Below are 14,552 nucleotides of genomic sequence, written 5' to 3'. Positions count from 1 at the left end.
TCACTCAAAGTGCCAAACTACACACAAAATCTCCAAAACCATAAGCTATTTCTCAGCCTTTGACTCAGTTGTCAATTGCACAAAACACTTTTTTCAAAACACTACACACAATTCTCTGCCTAAAACACAAAAATCTAACAGGAAGTGACTTGCTTTCCTTTTCCAAACACAACCAATCAAAATGCTACACTTATTCACCAGGTCACACACACACTCCTCACATGTGCAAACACTAATTGCTTAACTGATCACTAACCAATCACTGCTTTACTGTAGTATAGGCCTATAAATAGGTCAAAGGTCAGATTACCTGTTTTGAACGATGGATGCCAACAATGGACAGAGAGCCAGAGGAGTAGGAGGGAGAGGCAGGGGACAACAACAGGGACAAATTCAAAGATGAAGAGTTGGAAGAGGAGTAGGAGGAGGAGGAGGAGGAGGAAGAGGACGAGGGCAAAGAAGAGAAGGAAGGAGAGCCATCTCTGATGAGATTAGGGCAACACTTGTTGATCATGTGATAAAACCACGGTTTGACCATGAGAGAGGCTGGACTGAGAGTCCAGCCCAACTTGAGTCGATTTACAGTGGCGTCCATAATTCGAACCTTCAGAAATGAGAACAGGTATGCATCTATCTAATGACTATTTTAGCATTACAGTAATGTACTGTAAAATACGTATGACTGCATAGTATTGCATAAACATTTGTAACTCTAAGCCATCCATTTACTGCACTGCATTGAATGAATGAGGTTGGTTTTCATGCTGTACTACATTTTTTGTACATTGTTTACAGTTCCTATGCTGAACACATACTGTGTTTGAATTCTGTACAGAGTTGAAAGGCAAAGACATCATGGAGGACGAGGACGCTTGTTTACAGATGTACAAGAGACTGCAAGTATAAATATGGTTTTGGCCAACAATGCAATTAGGATTCGATAGATAAGAGAGCATATTTTGAATAGTGACACCATATTTAACAACATCAATGCTGTAAGCCTGTCGACCATACAACGCATCCTCCAACGGCACCAAGTGACGATGAAACAACTTTACAAGGTGCCATTTGAGAGAAACTCTGACAGAGTCAAGAATCTGCAACATTACTTTGTAGAGGTATGAATGCAACACTACTTCCAGTAGTTCAGACATACCATATTTACTCATCTGTATATCCTTTTGTCTGTTACAGAGAGTATTGGAGATAGATGCCCATGTAATTCACCATTAATTTATTTATGTGGATGAGGTTGGCTTCAACCTCACCAAAACCAGGCGTAGCGGAAGAAATGTAATAGGACTGAGGGCAATTACCAATGTCCCTGGACAGCATGGGGGTAATATAACTATGTGTGCTGCCATCCCTCAAAATGGGGTCCTCCATCACAATGCCACACTGGGTCCGTACAACACCGGCCATATGCTCACTTTTCTGGATGCAATTTACACAATGCTTGTCCCTGATCCAGATCAGGAGCCTGCTAGATTTGTGGTTATATGGGACAATGTTAGTTTTCACCGGGCTGTTCTGGTCCAAAACTGGTTTGCCACCCATCCACAATTTGTAGTTTTGTACCTACCCCCATATTTACCTTTTCTAAATCCCATAGAGGAATTCTTCTCAGCCTGGCGCTGGAAAGTGTATGATCGCCAACCCTATGCCCGCATGCCGCTTCTCCAGGCAATGGAGGACGCATGTGGGGACATAGAGGTTGCCTCTGTCCAAGGTTGGATACGCCATGCTAGGAGATACTTCCCTCGATGTTTGGCAAGAGAAAACGCATCTTGTGATGTGGACGAATTATTGTGGCCAGACCCAGCCCGGAGAAGAGATGAAGCGTAGCTTAGCACTGATGACTGCCCCCCCCCCCCCCCCTACCAATTCCTGGACTGCCCCCCCGGGACCCCACACACACAATTGTGTTCTTTACTGTATTCTAAAGAATATACTTTTGGTTTACATATGTTTATGGTTTTGTTGTATGCTACTGTATACAACAGTAATGTTTGGCCTAATAAATATTTTCTGTTTCTACATTGCATTGGTGTTTACAGTGTACTTGTTACCCCTCTCAGCAGATTACTTTCACTGTAGAACATTGTATTGAAATGTAGATATAAGCCTATGAAAGACCAAAGAGCTTTAGATTTAGAACAACAGTGTTTACATGGTATATCCACAAATTTACTATTATGAAAGAAGTGTTTGCCATTTGATGCAAATGCTTCATTCTGACATGGGTTTATGGCATTTTGAATGCAGTGTTACATTTTGAAGGAGATGTGAGGCATTTTGCATTTTGTGTGTGCAGTTTTGGGAATTGTGTGTAGAGTTTTGAAAAAAGTTTTGAAAACGTGTGTAAGCAGTTGGAAAAAACTGTAATGGAAAAAGGATCAGATTTCATATGGATCACAGTTCATAAGCTTCTGTCACTTCCAATATTGTAAATCTGTTTCCCGGTGTGTTCCATGTCTCCTGACAGAGCTGGTAGTTACATATACAGTGGGGAGAACAAGTATTTGATACACTGCCGATTTTGCAGGTTTTCCTACTTACAAAGCATGTTGAGGTCTGTCATTTTTATCATAGGTACACTTCAACTGTGAGAGACAGAATCTAAAACACAAATCCAGAAAATCACATTGTATGATTTTTAAGTAATTAATTTGCATTTTATTGCATGACATAAGTATTTGATCACCTACCAACCAGTAAGAATTCCGGCTCTCACAGACCTGTTAGTTTTTATTTAAGAAGCCCTCCTGTTCTCCACTCATTACCTGTATTAACTGCACCTGTTTGAACTCGTTACCTGTATAAAAGACACCTGTCCACACACTCAATCAAACAGACTCCAACCTCTCCACAATGGCCAAGACCAGAGAGCTGTGTAAGGACATCAGGGATAAAATTGTAGACCTGCACAAGGCTGGGATGGGCTACAGGACAATAGGCAAGCAGCTTGGTGAGAAGGCAACAACTGTTGGCGCAATTATTAGAAAATTGAAGAAGTTCAAGATGACGGTCAATCACCCTCTGTCTGGGGCTCCATGCAAGATCTCACCTTGTGGGGCATCAATGATCATGAGGAAGGTGAGGGATCAGCCCAGAACTACACGGCAGGACCTGGTCAATAACCTGAAGAGAGCTGGGACCACAGTCTCAAAGAAAACCATTAGTAACACACTACGCCGTCATGGATTAAAATCCTGCAGCGCACGCAAGGTCCCCCTGCTCAAGCCAGCGCATGTCCAGGCCCGTCTGAAGTTTGCCAATAACCATCTGGATGATCCAGAGGAGGAATGGGAGAAGGTCATGTGGTCTGATGAGAAAAAAATAGAGCTTTTTGGTCTAAACTCCACTCGCCGTGTTTGGAGGAAGAAGAAGGATCCCCAAGAACACCATCCCAACCGTGAAGCATGGAGGTGGAAACATCATTCTTTGGGGATACTTTTCTGCAAAGGGGACAGGACGACTGCACCGTATTGAGGGGAGGATGGATGGGGCCATGTATCGCGAGATCTTGGCCAACAACCTCCTTCCCTCAGTAAGAGCATTGAAGATGGGTCGTGGCTGGGTCTTCCAGCATGACAACGACCCGAAACACACAGCCAGGGCAACTAAGGAGTGGCTCCGTAAGAAGCATCTCAAGGTCCTGGAGTGGCCTAGCCAGTCTCCAGACCTGAACCCAATAGAAAATCTTTGGAGGGAGCTGAAAGTCCGTATTGCCCAGCGACAGCCCCGAAACCTGAAGGATCTGGAGAAGGTCTGTATGGAGGAGTGGGCCAAAATCCCTGCTGCAGTGTGTGCAAACCTGGTCAAGACCTACAGGAAACTTATGATCTCTGTAATTGCAAACAAAGGTTTCTGTACCAAATATTAAGTTATGCTTTTCTGATGTATCAAATACTTATGTCATGCAATAAAATGCAAATGAATTACTTAAAAATCATACAATGTGATTTTCTGGATTTTTGTTTTAGATTCCGTCTCTCACAGTTGAAGTGTACCTATGATTAAAATTACAGACCTCTACATGCTTTGTAAGTAGGAAAACCTGCAAAATCGGCAGTGTATCAAATACTTGTTCTCCCCACTGTATGTGACGTGACGGACATATTGTATCGACGTGTGTGGCCATACAATAACCTCATAATACACTTTTTGGCCAATCATATGTTGACAATGTTATGAACAAAAGCCAAATATGGTGAGCTTCTGTTTTTGATAATGACTTTAAAGCACATTTCTTTAGAGAAATAACACAGCTTCCATCATTTATCACTTTGGTCATCTCTGATCCTTATCACACTGTTCATTTGATCTAGGAGTTGCTTCGTCATTTATCACTTTGGTCATCTCTGATCCTTAACCCGCACTGTTCATTTGATATAGGAGTTGCTTCATAATTTCTGTTGGAAATGGAATACATAGAAGCCTTATTGGACAGATCGCCAGCCAGCCAGAGAAGGAAAAACAACATTCTGCCTTGGGGATTGATTTGATTGTGTATGTGTGTGTGTGTGTGTGTGTGTGTGTGTGTGTGTGTGTGTGTGTGTGTGTGTGTGGATGTGTATGTGTATGTGTGTATGTGTGTGTGTGTGTGTGTGTGTGTGTGGTGGGATTTATTTGATTCTATTTAGTCTGTCATTTATCATCCATTATTCAAATTAGGACGCAGCATTGATGACTAATTGAATGTCTCTCAGTGGTTAGGTTACAGAACTCAGATGGTCTCTCAGTGGTTAGGTTAAAGAACTCAGATGGTCTCTCAGTGGTTAGGTTACATAACTCAGCTGGTTTCTCAGTGGTTAGGTTAAAGAACTCAGATGGTCTCTCAGTGGTTAGGTTACAGAACTCATCAGATGGTCTCTCAGTGGTTAGGTTACAGAACTCATCAGATGGTCTCTCAGTGGTTAGGTTACAGAACTCATCAGATGGTCTCTCAGTGGTTAGGTTACAGAACTCATCAGATGGTCTCTCAGTGGTTAGGTTACAGAACCCATCAGATGGTCTCTCAGTGGTTAGGTTACAGAACTCATCAGATGGTCTCTCAGTGGTTAAGTTACAGAACTCATCAGATGGTCTCTCAGTGGTTAGGTTACAGAACCCATCAAATGGTCTCTCAGTGGTTAGGTTACAGAACCCATCAGATGGTCTCTCAGTGGTTAGGTTACAGAACTCATCAGATGGTCTCTCAGTGGTTAGGTTACAGAACTCATCAGATGGTCTCTCAGTGGTTAGGTTACAGAACTCATCAGATGGTCTCTCAGTGGTTAGGTTAAAGAACTCAGATGGTCTCTCAGTGGTTAGGTTACAGAACTCATCAGATGGTCTCTCAGTGGTTAGGTTACAGAACTCATCAGATGGTCTCTCAGTGGTTAGGTTACAGAACTCATCAGATGGTCTCTCAGTGGTTAGGTTACAGAACCCATCAGATGGTCTCTCAGTGGTTAGGTTACAGAACTCATCAGATGGTCTCTCAGTGGATAGGGTACAGAACTCCATCAGATTGTCTCTCAGTGGTTAGGTTACAGAACTCATTAGATGGTCTCTCAGTGGTTAGGTTACAGAACTCAGCTGGTCTCTCAGTGGTTAGGTTACAGAACTCATCAGATGGTCTCTCAGTGGTTAGGTTACAGAACTCATCAGATGGTCTCTCAGTGGTTAGGTTACAGAACTCATTAGATGGTCTCTCAGTGGTTAGGTTAAATAACTCAGATGGTCTCTCAGTGGTTAGGTTACAGAACCCATCAGATGGTCTCTCAGTGGTTAGGTTACATAACTCTAAAGATGGTCTCTCAGTGGTTAGGTTACAGAACTCAGATGGTCTCTCAGTGGTTAGGTTACAGAACCCATCAGATGGTCTTTCAGTGGTTAGGTTACAGAACTCATCAGATGGTCTCTCAGTGGATAGGGTACAGAACTCATCAGATGGTCTCTCAGTGGATAGGGTACAGAACTCCATCAGATTGTCTCTCAGTGGTTAGGTTACAGAACTCATTAGATGGTCTCTCAGTGGTTAGGTTACAGAACTTAGCTGGTCTCTCAGTGGTTAGGTTACAGAACTCTTCAGATGGAAAAAAACTGTAATGGAAAAAGGATCAGATTTCATATGGATCACAGTTCATAAGCTTCTGTCACTTCCAATATTGTAAACCTGTTTCCCGGTGTGTTCCATGTCTCCTGACAGAGCTGGTAGTTACATATATGTGACGTGACGGACATATTGTATCGACGTGTGTGGCAATGCAATAACCTCATAATACACTTTTTGGCCAATCATATGTTGACAATGTTATGAACAAAAGCCAAATATGGTGAGCTTCTGTTTTTGATAATGACTTTAAAGCACATTTCTTTAGAGAAATAACACAGCTTCCATCATTTATCCCTTTGGTCATCTCTGATCCTTATCACACTGTTCATTTGATCTAGGAGTTGCTTCGTCATTTATCACTTTGGTCATCTCTGATCCTTAACCCACACTGTTCATTTGATATAGGAGTTGCTTCATCATTTCTGTTGGAAATGGAATACATAGAAGCCTTATTGGACGGATCGCCAGCCAGCCAGAGAAGGAAAAACAACATTCTGCCTTGGGGATTGATTTGATTGTGTATGTGTATGTATGTGTGTGTGTGTGTGTGTGTGTGTGTGTGTGTGTGTGTGTGTGTGTGTGTGTGTATGTGTGTGTATATGTGTGTGTATGTGTGTGTGTGTGTGTGTGTGTGTGTATGTGTGTATGTGTGTGTGTGTGTGTGTGTTAGTGTGTGTGGTGGGATTTCTTTGATTCTATTATGTCTGTCATTTATCATCCATTATTCAAATTAGGACGCAGCATTGATGACTAATTGAATGTCTCTCAGTGGTTAGGTTACAGAACTCAGATGGTCTCTCAGTGGTTAGGTTACAGAACTCATCAGATGGTCTCTCAGTGGATAGGTTACAGAACTCATCAGCTGGTCTCTCAGTGGTTAGGTTACAGAACTCATCAGATGGTCTCTCAGTGGTTAGGTTACAGAACTCCATCAGATGGTCTCTCAGTGGTTAGGTTACAGAACTCAGCTGGTCTCTCAGTGGTTGGGTTAAAGAACTCAGATGGTCTCTCAGTGGTTAGGTTACAGAACTCATCAGATGGTCTCTCAGTGGATAGGTTACAGAACTCATCAGCTGGTCTCTCAGTGGTTAGGTTACAGAACTCATCAGATGGTCTCTCAGTGGTTAGGTTATAGAACTCCATCAGATGGTCTCTCAGTGGTTAGGTTACAGAACTCATCAGATGGTCTCTCAGTGGTTAGGTTACAGAACTCATCAGATGGTCTCTCAGTGGTTAGGTTACAGAACTCCATCAGATGGTCTCTCAGTGGTTAGGTTACAGAACTCATCAGATGGTCTCTCAGTGGTTAGGTTACATAACTCAGCTGGTCTCTCAGTGGTTAGGTTACAGAACTCATCAGATGGTCTCTCAGTGGTTAGGTTACAGAACTCATCAGATGGTCTCTCAGTGGTTAGGTTACAGAACTCATCAGATGGTCTCTCAGTGGTTAGGTTACAGAACTCCATCAGATGGTCTCTCAGTGGTTAGGTTACAGAACTCATCAGATGGTCTCTCCGTGGTTAGGTTACAGAACTCCATCAGATGGTCTCTCAGTGGTTAGGTTGCAGAACTCAGCTGGTCTCTCAGTGGTTAGGTTAAATAACTCAGATAGTCTCAGAGTGGTTAGGTTACAGAACTCATCAGATGGTCTCTCAGTGGTTGGGTTACAGAACGCATCAGATGGTCTCTCAGTGGTTAGGTTACAGAACTCATCAGATGGTCTCTCAGTGGTTAGGTTACAGAACTCATTAGATGGTCTCTCAGTGGTTAGGTTACAGAACTCATCAGATGGTCTCTCAGCGGTTAGGTTGCAGAACTCATCAGATGGTCTCTCAGTGGTTAGGTTACAGAACTCATCAGATGGTCTCTCAGTGGTTAGGTTACAGAACCCATCAGATGGTCTCTCAGTGGTTAGGTTACAGAACTCATCAGATGGTCTCTCAGTGGTTAGGTTACAGAACTCATCAGATGGTCTCTCAGTGATTAGGTTACAGAACCCATCAAATGGTCTCTCAGTGGTTAGGTTACAGAACTCATCAGATGGTCTCTCAGTGGTTAGGTTACAGAACTCCATCAGATTGTCTCTCAGTGGTTAGGTTACAGAACTCATCAGATGGTCTCTCAGTGGTTAGGTTGCAGAACTCATCAGATGGTCTCTCAGTGGTTAGGTTACAGAAATCATCAGATGGTCTCTCAGTGGTTAGGTTACAGAACCCATCAGATGGTCTCTCAGTGGTTAGGTTACAGAACTCATCAGATTGTCTCTCAGTGGTTAGGTTACAGAACTCATTAGATGGTCTCTCAGTGGTTAGGTTACAGAACTCTAAAGATGGTCTCTCAGTGGTTAGGTTACAGAACTCATCAGATGGTCTCTCAGTGATTAGGTTACAGAACTCATCAGATGGTCTCTCAGTGATTAGGTTACAGAACCCATCAAATGGTCTCTCAGTGGTTAGGTTACAGAACTCTAAAGATTGTCTCTCAGTGGTTAGGTTACAGAACTCATCAGATGGTCTCTCAGTGGTTAGGTTACAGAACTCAGATGGTCTCTCAGTGGTTAGGTTAAAGAACTCATCAGATGGTCTCTCAGTAGTTAGGTTACAAAACTCATCAGATGGTCTCTCAGTGGTTAGGTTAAAGAACTCAGATGGTCTCTCAGTGGTTAGGTTAAATAACTCAGATGGTCTCTCAGTGGTTAGGTTACAGAACTCCATCAGATTGTCTCTCAGTGGTTAGGTTAAATAACTCAGATGGTCTCTCAGTGGTTAGGTTACAGAACTCATCAGATGGTCTCTCAGTGGTTAGGTTACAGAACTCATCAGATGGTCTCTCAGTGGTTAGGTTACAGAACTCATCAGATGGTCTCTCAGTGGTTAGGTTACATAACTCAGCTGGTCTCTCAGTGGTTAGGTTACAGAACTCATCAGATGGTCTCTCAGTGGTTAGGTTACAGAACTCATCAGATGGTCTCTTAGTGGTTAGGTTACAGAACTCCATCAGATGGTCTCTCAGTGGTTAGGTTACAGAACTCATCAGATGGTCTCTCCGTGGTTAGGTTACAGAACTCCATCAGATGGTCTCTCAGTGGTTAGGTTGCAGAACTCAGCTGGTCTCTCAGTGGTTAGGTTAAATAACTCAGATAGTCTCAGAGTGGTTAGGTTACAGAACTCATCAGATGGTCTCTCAGTGGTTAGGTTACAGAACTCATTATATGGTCTCTCAGTGGTTAGGTTACAGAACTCATTAGATGGTCTCTCAGTGGTTAGGTTACAGAACTCATCAGATGGTCTCTCAGTGGTTAGGTTACAGAACTCATTAGATGGTCTCTCAGTGGTTAGGTTACAGAACTCATCAGATGGTCTCTCAGTGGTTAGGTTTCAGAACTCATCAGATGGTCTCTCAGTGGTTAGGTTACAGAACTCATCAGATGGTCTCTCAGTGGTTAGGTTACAGAACCCATCAGATGGTCTCTCAGTGGTTAGGTTACAGAACTCATCAGATGGTCTCTCAGTGGTTAGGTTACAGAACTCATCAGATGGTCTCTCAGTGGTTAGGTTACAGAACTCATCAGATGGTCTCTCAGTGGTTAGGTTACAGAACTCATCAGATGGTCTCTCAGTGGTTAGGTTACAGAACTCCATCAGATTGTCTCTCAGTGGTTAGGTTACAGAACTCATCAGATGGTCTCTCAGTGGTTAGGTTACAGAACTCAGATGGTCTCTCAGTGGTTAGGTTAAAGAACTCATCAGATGGTCTCTCAGTAGTTAGGTTACAAAACTCATCAGATGGTCTCTCAGTGGTTAGGTTAAAGAACTCAGATGGTCTCTCAGTGGTTAGGTTAAAGAACTCAGATGGTCTCTCAGTGGTTAGGTTACAGAACTCAGCTGGTCTCACAGTGGTTAGGTTACAGAACTCATCAGATGGTCTCTCAGTGGTTGGGTTACAGAACGCATCAGATGGTCTCTCAGTGGTTAGGTTACAGAACTCATCAGATGGTCTCTCAGTGGATAGGTTACAGAACCCATCAGATGGTCTCTCAGTGGTTAGGTTACAGAACTCATCAGATGGTCTCTCAGTGGTTAGGTTACAGAACTCCATCAGATTGTCTCTCAGTGGTTAGGTTACAGAACTCATTAGATGGTCTCTCAGTGGTTAGGTTACAGAACTCAGCTGGTCTCTCAGTGGTTAGGTTACATAACTCAGATGGTCTCTCAGTGGTTAGGTTACAGAACTCCATCAGATTGTCTCTCAGTGGTTAGGTTACAGAACTCTAAAGATGGTCTCTCAGTGGTTCGGTTAGAGAACTCAGATGGTCTCTCAGTGGTTCGGTTACAGAACTCTTCAGATGGTGACCACTGCAGTGGATACTGCCCCGGATCCTCGGCTGGTCAAAAGCAGTGCACTACATAGGGAATAGGGTACATGGGCCCTGGTCAAAAGTAGTGGACTCTATAGGGAACAGGGTGCTATTTGGGATGCAAGTAGTGGACTCTATAGGGAACAGGGTGCCATTTGGGATGCAAGTAGTGGACTCTATAGGGAACAGGGTGCCATTTGGGATGCAAGTAGTGGACTCTATAGGGAACAGGGTGCCATTTGGGATGCAACCATTACCATCAGATGGAATAACTCCAGTCTCATAACGCTCCTTATTAGCCACAGTGGTGGTGACCCACTGGAACAGTACCTGTCAGAAAGCAAGTGAGTAAAACCAACTGTGATGCACAAAGTATGAGTGAGGGTGGGGTGGGAGAGGGGGAGGGAGGGAGGGAGGGGAGAGGGGGAGGGAGGGGGGGGAGGGAGGGAGGGGAGAGGGGAGAGACATACAGACAGACAGAGGGAGAAGGAGAGAGAGAGAGACAGAAAGACCGATAGACAGAGAGAGAGAGAGACAGAAAGACCGATAGACAGAGAGAGAGACAGAAAGACCGATAGACAGAGAGAGAGAGACAGAAAGACAGAGAGAGAGAGAGACAGAAAGACAGAGAGAGAGAGAGAGAGTGGGGTGGCTTTTAGATGTGTGTGATCTGTGTGATCTGGGGCCTGTCTCTGAGGGGTTATTAAACGTGTTTGTGAGATGTGGGCTGATGCTTCTCGCTGCTTTGTGACATGTGGGTCGCTACTCGCTCTTCTCCTTAACGTGTGTGTGTGTGTGTCAGTGTCGTACCACAGTTTCGCGGGCCCCCCCCGCAAAGTCTGATTCTACACGTATTGCCATGGGGCAGAGAGAAAATGTTGCAGTTTTATAGTTAATCTCACATTCTACACATTTTGCGATGATGCTGAGAAGATTTAGCATTTGTAAAGTTAATTTCCTGCTATTCTACACATTTTGCCATGGCTTATGACCTGTTCATATGCTATCTGGGGAGGGGGTGCCGACCTCCAGTGGCGTACCACAGTTTCGCGGGCCCCCCCCGCAAAGTCTGATTCTACACGTATTGCCATGGGGCAGAGAGAAAATGTTGCAGTTTTATAGTTAATCTCACATTCTACACATTTTGCGATGATGCTGAGAAGATTTAGCATTTGTAAAGTTAATTTCCTGCTATTCTACACATTTTGCCATGGCTTATGACCTGTTCATATGCTATCTGGGGAGGGGGTGCCGACCTCCAGTGGCGTACCACAGTTTCGCGGGCCCCCCCCGCAAAGTCTGATTCTACACGTATTGCCATGGGGCAGAGAGAAAATGTTGCAGTTTTATAGTTAATCTCACATTCTACACATTTTGCGATGATGCTGAGAAGATTTAGCATTTGTAAAGTTAATTTCCTGCTATTCTACACATTTTGCCATGGCTTATGACCTGTTCATATGCTATCTGGGGAGGGGGTGCCGACCTCCAGTGGCGTACCACAGTTTCGCGGGCCCCCCCCGCAAAGTCTGATTCTACACGTATTGCCATGGGGCAGAGAGAAAATGTTGCAGTTTTATAGTTAATCTCACATTCTACACATTTTGCGATGATGCTGAGAAGATTTAGCATTTGTAAAGTTAATTTCCTGCTATTCTACACATTTTGCCATGGCTTATGACCTGTTCATATGCTATCTGGGGAGGGGGTGCCGACCTCCAGGGGGCCCCCAACCCAAAAAATAAATAAAAAGAGTTGGGGGCCCCCAGAGCCCGTGCAACCCCCCCCCCCCTCCCGCCGAGGGGGCTGCGGGGGTGTGTGGTTCCCCAGTGGTGTGTGTGTCTCACCATCGTAGCAGAAGCCGTGAAGGCAGGGGTTGGAGCTGCACTCGTCCATGTTGATCTCACAGCGAGGGCCCGTGAAGCCACGTCGACAGCGACAGCGGAAACCCAGGGGGAAATAGACCTGATCAGGCTCCTCTACGCACTCAGCACCGTTCTCACAGGGGTTGTTGGCCTCGCAGGGGAGGAACTCACAGTTCCTGCCTAGAGTAGGAGGTAGGGGGAGCAGGGCCCAGCAACCAGCAGGGGTAGGGGGAGAGAAACACAGTGTCAGAGATAGAACTCACAGTTCCTACTTCTAGTATGGTAGGAAGAGCGAAGGCCAAGAATTAATAGGCAAACAGGAGGAGTGAGAAACATTTAGTCCGACATTCTGTAGGAGGAGCGGCGCCCAACAACAAATAAGCAGACAGAGAGAGAAAACCAGGCAGGTCATACAAGTCAGTATTCGACGTCCATCCATGTCTGAGGACGTCGGGAGATTATATGGGAACTGACCACTAGGGGCAACAGTGAGTGCTGTTACCTTCAAGTACGCTTTGGTTTTGGTAGGGAGTTGTGGATGGGGATGGTTCCAAAGGTTGCATGTTCGAATCCAGTGATAGAATGTCCAGCGATACTGACTTGTATAAATGGTAAGCATGTGTCTTTGGTTCCAAAGGTTGCATGTTCATATCCAGCGATAGAAAGTTGTTTTTGATATTTTTGTTTTAAGCCTATCCCAAACCTTAACCCTTACTTTAACCATTCGGAGTTAATGCCTAACCTTAAGAATTCAGAGTTAATGCCTAAACTTTTTTTTAGATTTGATGTTTGGAACAACTTCTAAATTTGACGTTTGAGAAACATGGATGAACGTCTAATTCAGAGGCGAGACCGTGATAGCTAGTCGGAGAAAACGGTGTCAGACAGAGAAGGTAGAGCAGCAGCCAGCAACAAACTGGCAGACAGAGAGAAACAGTCAGACAGAGAGAAACAGTCAGACAGAGAGAAACAGTCAGACAGAGAGAAACAGTCAGACAGAGAGAAACAGTCAGACAGAGAGAAACAGTCAGACAGGGAGAAACAGTCAGACAGAGAGATACAGTCAGACAGAGAGAAACAGTCAGACAGAGAGATACAGTCAGACAGAGAGAAACAGTCAGACAGAGAGAAACAGTCAGACAGACATAGAACTGAATTGTTGTACACAATTGCTCCTTGGTGCATAAAATAAACATATTCTCAAACGTCCTTCGGCTCATCTGTGTAATAAATTACATTTGATGTTTTGTCTCAAATAGTTTAATGAAATGAACAATATATAACTGGACAGGGCGTGGGGAATATATAACTGGACAGGGCGTGGGGAATATATAACTGGACAGGGCGTGGGGAATATATAACTGGACAGGGCGTGGGGAATATATAACTGGACAGGGCGTGGGGAATATATAACTGGACAGGGCGTGGGGAATATATAACTGGACAGGGCGTGGGGAATATATAACTGGACAGGGCGTGGGGAATATATAACTGGACAGGGCGTGGGGAATGACCATGAAACACTGTATGTCTCTAGTTGCCACCACTGAGTGTCTACTTTATCATGGTGCCAATATACTTGATAATATAGGGAGCCAATACATTTACTGCTAATTAGTCAATCATTAACATTTCATTTGTACCAATGCTTAATAACGGCTTAGGTATGATGAAAGATTTAAAATGCTACTGAAAGTTTCTGATAATTTGAATGCTATATCTGAAATAAAAATGTATTGCTTGGAGTAAAATATGTAAATTACCTAATAAACATGGTTTTACTGAAACTGTAAAAAAATGTGATTTTATTGTGAAATCCAGTTTAGCACTAAGGCTGCATCCCAAATAGCACATTATTCATTATGTAGTGCACTACTTTTACTTCCCTATGTAGTACACTATATATGGAATAGGGTTCCATTTGGGACGAACGTCTTGGAGTCACTTTCAAAACTCCTTGTACAACAAGAACAAAACAGACTACAGGATATTGACACAATCGTGCACCTCTTCAATCGTGTGAATAGTAGCAACGCTATGCTCATGACTGTTTTCTCAGAGGGAAAGTTTAGTTGTTATCATGTAATCAAGTAAAGTTTCATTTTTATCGTGAGAGCAAAACAAGCTTCACTGATGGTTCTTGACTTTTAAACTGTTTCATATTGACTTCACAACAGATAAGACATTTGCAAGAAGAAACACACATCACCTCTACAAAGCACAATAA

At 43.7% G+C, this 14,552-nt stretch overlaps 1 pseudogene across 1 annotated transcript in view; it reads right to left on the bottom strand.

Annotated features, from left to right (window-relative positions):
* Nucleotides 1-14,552, bottom strand: part of LOC311118553 (protein eyes shut homolog) — a 154,492-nt pseudogene that overhangs the window by 67,707 nt on the left and 72,233 nt on the right. Inside the window, exon 15 of the transcript in view lies at nt 12,308-12,505. The product of the transcript in view is annotated as a protein eyes shut homolog (transcript). The remainder of the gene's footprint in view (nt 1-12,307; nt 12,506-14,552) is intronic.

The sequence above is a fragment of the Coregonus lavaretus genome (assembly GCF_964263955.1).
Source record: "Coregonus lavaretus genome assembly, chromosome: 1".
Classification (NCBI taxonomy): domain Eukaryota; kingdom Metazoa; phylum Chordata; class Actinopteri; order Salmoniformes; family Salmonidae; genus Coregonus; species Coregonus lavaretus.
The sequence above is the reverse complement of the archived record's forward strand: the minus strand, read 5'-3'. Positions and strand labels throughout refer to the sequence as shown.